Source organism: Miscanthus floridulus, chromosome 7 (assembly GCF_019320115.1).
Source record: "Miscanthus floridulus cultivar M001 chromosome 7, ASM1932011v1, whole genome shotgun sequence".
In the NCBI taxonomy this organism is placed as follows: Eukaryota; Viridiplantae; Streptophyta; class Magnoliopsida; order Poales; family Poaceae; genus Miscanthus; species Miscanthus floridulus.
The window spans coordinates 1,676,724-1,684,410 of NC_089586.1; positions in this window are offsets into that span (position 1 = coordinate 1,676,724).

A 7,687-nucleotide genomic window follows, 5' to 3' on the forward strand; every position below is an offset into this window, starting at 1 on the left:
ATCGGGTCGAGGCAGGGGTGACATGGGTTATTGCCGAGCCAGCCTCGAGCGAGACGGAGAATCAGCATCTTGTCCTGATGCTTTACGCGTGGGGCCTTGAGCAAGATGGAGAATTGGTTCCCCGTCTGAGCCTTTCGTGCGAGGCCTCGAGTGAGGCGGAGATTCGGTAGGCCATCCGAGGTCACTCGTGCGAGGCCTCAAGCGAGGGTGGAGAGTCGGTGACCTCGGACAAGACTGGGGGTTAGCCAATAGTTGTCTCTTGGCTTTGATTTTGATAGGGTCTAAGTGATTTTTTTAGTTTTCGCTTAGGGGACCCCTTTTTATGGTACCCGACACTAAGTTATCTACATGCTTGTTCACTAAGTCTAGCATGGGTTGGTTATGGCATAGAAGGCTTGGTCATGTTGGAATGAAACGATTTGAATAGATTGGTTAAGCATGACTTAGTTAAAGGCTTGAAGATGTTGTGTTTGAAAAGGATAAGCTTTGTAGCTCTTGTCAAGCCGGCACACAAGTTTGAAACACCCATCCTAAAGAAATGCATGATGAGCACTAGTAAAGCATTTGAGTTATTGCACATGGATTTGTTTGGGCCAACACAATACACTAGCATCGGTGGAAATAAATATGGATTTATGATAGTGGATGATTACACTAGATACACATGGGTATTCTTTCTAGTGGACAAAAGTGATGTGTTTGCAATATTCAAATCATTTGTCAAAGGCATTCACAATGAGTTTGAAACAACCATCAAGAGAGTTAGAAGTGACAATGGTAGTGAGTTCAAGAACACTAGAATTGATGAGTTATGTGATGAATTTGGAATTAGACATCAATTCTCGGCCAAGTACACTCCTCAATCAAATGGCCTTGTTGAGAGGAAAATAGAACACTCATTGATATGGCAAGATCTATGCTTAGTGAGTACAATGTGAGTCAATCCTTTTGGGCCGAAGCTATCAACATGGCTTGCTATTGTAGCAACCGCCCTCTATTGTCACCGATTGAAAGAGAAGACACCATATGAGCTCTTGAATGGTAGAAAGCCCAACATTACATATTTTCAGGTCTTTGGTTGCAAATGCTATATCTTGAAGAAAGGCACTAGATTGGGCAAGTTTAACAAGAAATATGATGAAGGATTCCTACTTGGCTATTCCACTACAAGCAAAGCATATAGAGTTTGGAATTTGGATAGTGGTACTCTTGAGGAAGTTTATGATGTTGAATTTGATGAAACCAAGGGTTCACAAGTAGAGAATGAGAACTTGGAAGATGTTAGAGGCATTCAACTTTCAAATGCCATGAAGAACATGGATATTGGTGAATTGAGGCCTAAGCAAGTGAATGATGATGAAGATGATCAAGTACAAGTGCTCTCCAACTCAAATGTGCAAGATGATACAAATCAAGCTAGTACAAGTGGATCTCATGACAATGAACAAGATCAAGTGGCTAGTACATCATCTCAACCCAAATGATCAAGCAAGTGCAAGCAATCAAGTTCCAATACTCCAACCAACCAATATTGCAAGAGATCATCCATTGGACAATATCATTGGTGATATTTCTAGAGGTGTACAAACAAGATCAAGATTGGCATCATTTTATGAACACTTCTCATTTGTGTCATCCATTGAACTGAAGAAGATAGATGAAGCATTGAAGGATGTTGATTGGGTGAATGCTATGCATGAAGAATTAATAACTTCATAAGAAATCAAGTGTAGGAATTAGTAGAGAGACCAAAGGGACACAATGTGATTGGAAACCAAATGGGTCTTTAGAAACAAGCAAGATCAAGATGGGATAGTAGTAAGGAACAAAGCAAGATTAGTAGCACAAGGCTATACTCAAGTTGAAGGTCTTGACTTTGGAGAAACATATGCCCCGATTGCTAGATTGGAAGCAATTAGAATCTTGCTAGCCTATGCTTGTGCCCAAAACATCAATCTCTATCAAATAGATGTTAAGAGTGCATTTCTAAATGGCTACATCAATGAAGAAGTATATGTTGAGCAACCTCCTGGTTTTAAAGATGACAAGAAGCCAAACTATGTGTACAAGTTGAAGAAGGCATTATATGGCTTGAAGCAAGCACCTAGAGCATGGTATGAGAGATTGAGGGATTTTCTACTCTCTAAAGGGTTCACAATGGGCAAGGTTGACACCACTCTTTTCATCAAGAAGATTGGAAAAAATCTATTTGTATTGCAAATATATGTTGACGACATCATATTTAGATCAACCAATCAAGACTTTTGTGATGAGTTTGGAAAGATGATGGCTAATGAGTTTGAGATGTCTATGATTGGAGAGTTGAGTTACTTCCTTGGTCTTTAAATCAAGCAATTGAAGAATGGTACATTTGTAAATCAAGGCAAGTACATCAAGGACATGATCAAAAAGTTTGGCATGGTTGATAGCAAAGTCATTAGCATACCAATGGGAACAAATGGCAACTTGGATAGTGATGCAAGTGGAAATATGGTGGATCAAAAATTGTATTGGTCTATGATTGGAAGCCTACTCTATGTGACCGCATCAAGGCTGGATGTCATGTTTAGTGTATTCATGTGTGCAAGATTTCAAGCCTCACCAAGGGAAAGTCATTTGAAGGCTACAAAGAGAATATTGAGGTACTTGAAGCATACACCAAAATGTTGGTTTGTGGTATCCCAAAGGAGCAAAGTTTGAGCTAGTTGGTTACTCTGACTCGGATTATGCGGGATACAAGGTTGAAAGGAAGAGCACCTCAGGCACATGTCAATTGTTAGGAAGATCACTTGTTTCATGATCATCAAAGAAGCAAAATAGTTTGCATTATCAACCGCTGAAGCCGAATACATATCCGCCGGTAGTTGTTGTGCACAAGTACTTTGGATGAAGGCCACTTTGAGTGACTTTGGAATTCAAGTTCAAGAAAGTGCCATTGCTATGTGACAATGAGAGTGCAATCAAGCTAACCAACAATCTAGGTTCAACATGCAAGAACAAAGCACATTGATGTCCGCCACCATTTCATAAGAGATCACCAACAAAAAGGAGACATTTGCATTGAGAGTGTAGGCACCCGAAGATCAACTTGCCAATATAGTCACCAAGCCATTGGATGAGAAAGGTTTTGCAAGCTAAGGAATGAGTTGAACATATTAGATTTATCAAATATGTGTTGATGCACACCCCCACTTATATGACATGCTCTCCTTCGAGCAATTCAAGATAAAAGTTGATTGGCATGACATACATCTTTGCTAAAGACATGATTAGTGCATCTAATCACATTTTCAATTTTATTAGGACCTTTCAAGTGGTTCTATTTTATTAGGCTCATTCATGAAAATCAAATGATTTTGATGTCTATATGGTATCACTATTGCTTCTATGCTTGACTTGATCTAGTGGTAGCATGTGACATGTTTAGGGCTTGTAAACCTAGTGTTTAATCTAGAAATGAGCTATAAGTGTTTAACTCAACATGGTACAAGATAACCCTTATTTGGAGGTGTGAAGAAGCTTGTCCTTGGATCAAACCGAGTTAAATATCTTTGGCAAATAATCTAGATTGGACCAAATTTGGGAAAATGATCCTCACCCATTGATTGACATTGATAATCTCAACCCTACAAGTAATACTATCTATATTTTGAACTTTTGTGGTCATTGATGACAAAGGGGGAGAACAAAGATAGTAGTAAAAATAGTGAAAAAGGGGAGAAATATCATTAAATGAGAGAGAAACATAACGATATACTTGATATATAACATAGGGGGAGAAAAGTGAAAAAGGAAAGGGGATCATTAAAATTTTGAGCACACACAGTAGGGGAGCAAGCTCATGAACTTGTATGATGCATTTGAATGTGCATTTCATATGTTGCTTGCATGGCATATGTTCTAAATTTTAATATCCATGCTTGTGTGATGTATGCTAGTTGTTAGATTGAATGATTGAAATGAAATCACTAGATAACTTTCACTTTCCAAATATTCTAAGTGGTATGAGCTAACCATGGTGCTAAGGAGTGGTATATTGGTGCACTCCGATGGTATCACGCTTCAAGGTCTATCTTTTATACCTTAGCATCATGTGGTAGACATTGACTCCTATATTTCCTATCTAAGCATATGTGCAAGCTACAATCCAAACTCTTAGCATATATGTAGGGGGAGCAATTGCTACCATTGGGGTTCATGAAACTTGTCCATATCCTTTTACACATGGTAAATATGCTGGGACAAGCACATGGATTCAATTGAATTTTAATTCATATCTTTGTATAAGGGTTGTCATCAATTACCAAAAAGGGGGAGATTGAAAGCTCTAGTTTGGTTTTGGTGAATTGATGAAACCCTAAGCGCTAACCTAGTTATCAAGTGATCATGAGATAGGTAGCACACTCCAAGTTGTGAAGCAAATGAAGATCATAACATGATGATGTATGCCATGATGATGATCAAGTGCTTGGACTTGGAAAGAAGAAAGAGAAAAACAAAAAGCTCAAGGCAAAGGTATAAACATAGGAGCTATTTTGTTTTGGTGATCAAGACACTTAGAGAGTGTGATCACATTTAGGTCTGATAGCCATACTATTAAGAGGGGTGAAACTCGTATCAGAATACGGTTATCAAGTGCCACTAGATGCTCTAACTCATTGCATGTGCATTTAGGATCTAGTGGAGAACTAACACCCTTGAAAATATTTGTGAAAATATGCTAACACATGTGCACAAGTTGATACACTTGGTGGTTGGCACATTTAAGCAAGGGTGAAGAAGTTAGAGGTGAAATGGAGTTGGTCGCAATGATGCTGGCATCGGTCAAAGGACCGGACACTAGGTCGCTCAATGACTAGACGCTGAAAGGCTATGTCCGGTCGTGTTGTTTGGTCAGCATAGTGATTAGGGTTAAGCACCGGACACTGGGGTGTGTCTGGTCAAGCATGACCGGACGTGTCTGGTCAGCAAAACTCATTTTAGACCCTTACTGTAAACAACCGGACCTGTAGGGTTTAGCGTTCCGGTCAACTCTGTTAGAGCATCCGATCAACATGTCGACCATTGAGATCAAACGTTCCCTGTTGAACGCAAGAGACACGTGGCCGACCATCGGCGGGCGAACCGGCACGCTGAGGAGCACATTCTTCACCCCGATCATGGCCCTATGAAGGGGTACAATGGCTCTATTTCATGGGGGCTTCTATTTAAGCCCCATGGCCGGTTCAAGCTCACTCTCTTGGCCATTTGCATTGACATAGCACCTTGTGAGCTTAGCCAAAGCCCTCCCACTCATCTCCATCATTGATTCATCATCATAGTGAGATTGGGGGTGATCAGTGCATTGCTTGAGTGATTGCATCTAGAGGCACTTGGTGTTCGTGGTTTCACTATGGATTTCACTTGTTACTCTTGGTGGTTGCCGCCACCAAGACGGCTTGGAGCAGACGAGGAGCATTGAGCGAAGGGTGGTGATTGTCTCTGGCTCCGATCATGGTGATTGTGAGGGGTTTCTTAACCTTTCCCCGGTAGAGGATCTAAAAGGTACTCTAGTGAATTGCTTGTGGCTTGTGTGATCCTCATCTTGGTGTTGGTTGTGTGGCACCCTATTGAGGGGTTTGGTGTGTGAAGCCAATTAGCACGTGAACCTCCAAGTGAGTGAATCACCACAACGAGGACTAGCTTGCCGGCACGCAAGTGAACCTTGGTAAAAATCATTGTGTTCATCATTGATTCCGAGGTGATTGGTCTTCATTGTTATTCATCATTGTGATTGATTGGTTCTTTCATCTACATGGTGGTATAACCCTCTTGATCACTCTCTTTACTTTACCGCAAACTAGTTGACAAGCTCTTTAGTATAGCTAGTTGTGAGAGCTTGCTTGCTTGGTTGGTGTGGCTCTTTAGTTAGCCTTTGAGAGCACACTACATAGTGTAGTGTCATAGCTCTTGTGTGAATCAACACTATCTAAACTAGGAATTATGTAGGTGGCTTGCATTTTGAGTAGGCTAGTGCAACACTTGCTTCGCCTCATAATTGTCTAACCTTTTGTTAAGTGTTGTTGTAGAAATTTTTATTAGGCTATTCGCCCCCTCTAGCCATTAGGACCTTTCACTGGCACTCAAGCTCGGCCATCCAGGCATGTTCCGCCGAAGGAAGTGAGACTTGCGGGATGACACCTTCCTTATCTCATGTAAAAAATAGGCGTTATAAAAACTACCGATGAAAGATTCAAAGGGCAAGGAGAAGTACCACAAACTCACCTCCATGGCAAGCTACAGGTCGACCTCAACCAGCTGCCGGGCAAACTAAGCCTACTTCCGGGCGCTCTCCAGCTTCACGGACAGCTCGGTAAGCTCGAACACCATGGCATGCCCTTGTCCGCCAAAAAATTTCCCAGAGCTAGCGCTCCTAGGAATCCCAGAGGACGAACCTCACCTTCGATGGGTCCTCAGGGAAGGGCCACTCTAGGTCACCCTCTGATGAACCACCGAAGGGCCCAGCCTCTGACTGGGCACCTACCGACTGGAGGACGACAACGGTAATGTTCTCAACAACACTTGGAACATTAAACAACTACGTCGTTTTCCCCTTAGAATCGGTCTAAACACCTTCAGTTAAAGCACATGCTCCCGTAAGAGCGCCCCTGCCCGAACACTTTCAATCCGGGTCACTCGGGAGCTCCACAAATATACAAATATTGAGTACTACCTCTCTGTTTTGTTTACTGTTGTATGGAGAAATTCCTTCCTACCCTAACAAAGGGGTAGTTCATTCCTTTAAATTTACCTTACATAGCTTTGCTTTAAAAATTCTGACTGATTGCACCCCGCCTTTTCCTACGGCTACAACCGGCCGAGCCTCATGGGCCATGCCCCAAGCTCGCAAAGTTGCGACCTACGGAACAAACGGGTAGGTATGAAATAGAAAGAAATTTAAAACAAAATTATGCTAAGGAGAAACTAAGGAACGAAAGGGAACAAGCTTCCTTGAACGGAATAACTCCATCACAGAAAACAAAATACCATTATAACTGTTAAGCACACGAACGTTTTATACGGGGGCTTCCCCCACAAATTTAAAACTATCTGCTTCCACTAAACTACTATTATTTTTACATGCTACTGGGGCGGCCTGGCGACATCCGATGATGATGCAACCGATGAAGGCTCAAGCTGCTCACTTCTTGACGACGCGGCATCCGGCTCGGCCAAGACCGGGGTGACATTCACCTCCAATCCGACATCACACTCTGGGTTTGCAAAAGGATCCGTAAGTCCTCCCTCTCGCTCACTCTTCCTCTCACTTAGGAACCGCCGCAGCATACAGGCACTCTTGGTGAGAAAGAAGAAGGAAGGAAGAGTGAGGAATCTTCGCTAGAAGAGACCACCAGACCTCCTTGAGTCGATCGAGTCACCTAGGATAGATCAACCAGCCTCCTGAGTCGATCGATTCACTCAGGATAAGCACCTGAGATACAAGTAGGAAGCGAAGGGGCGCCCCATGTGGGCCATGCCAACTCTGTCTTGAATGACGAGCATGGGTCTCGGTCTGACTTTTTTTACTGAAGCTCTCCGAACCCCGTCTCTCATGTCATCAAGGTAAGCATGTGTTCATTAAATACAAAACTGTTCACACAAGAGCTAACCCACGATTGACAAGCACAGGTCTCAGACGGGCATTTCC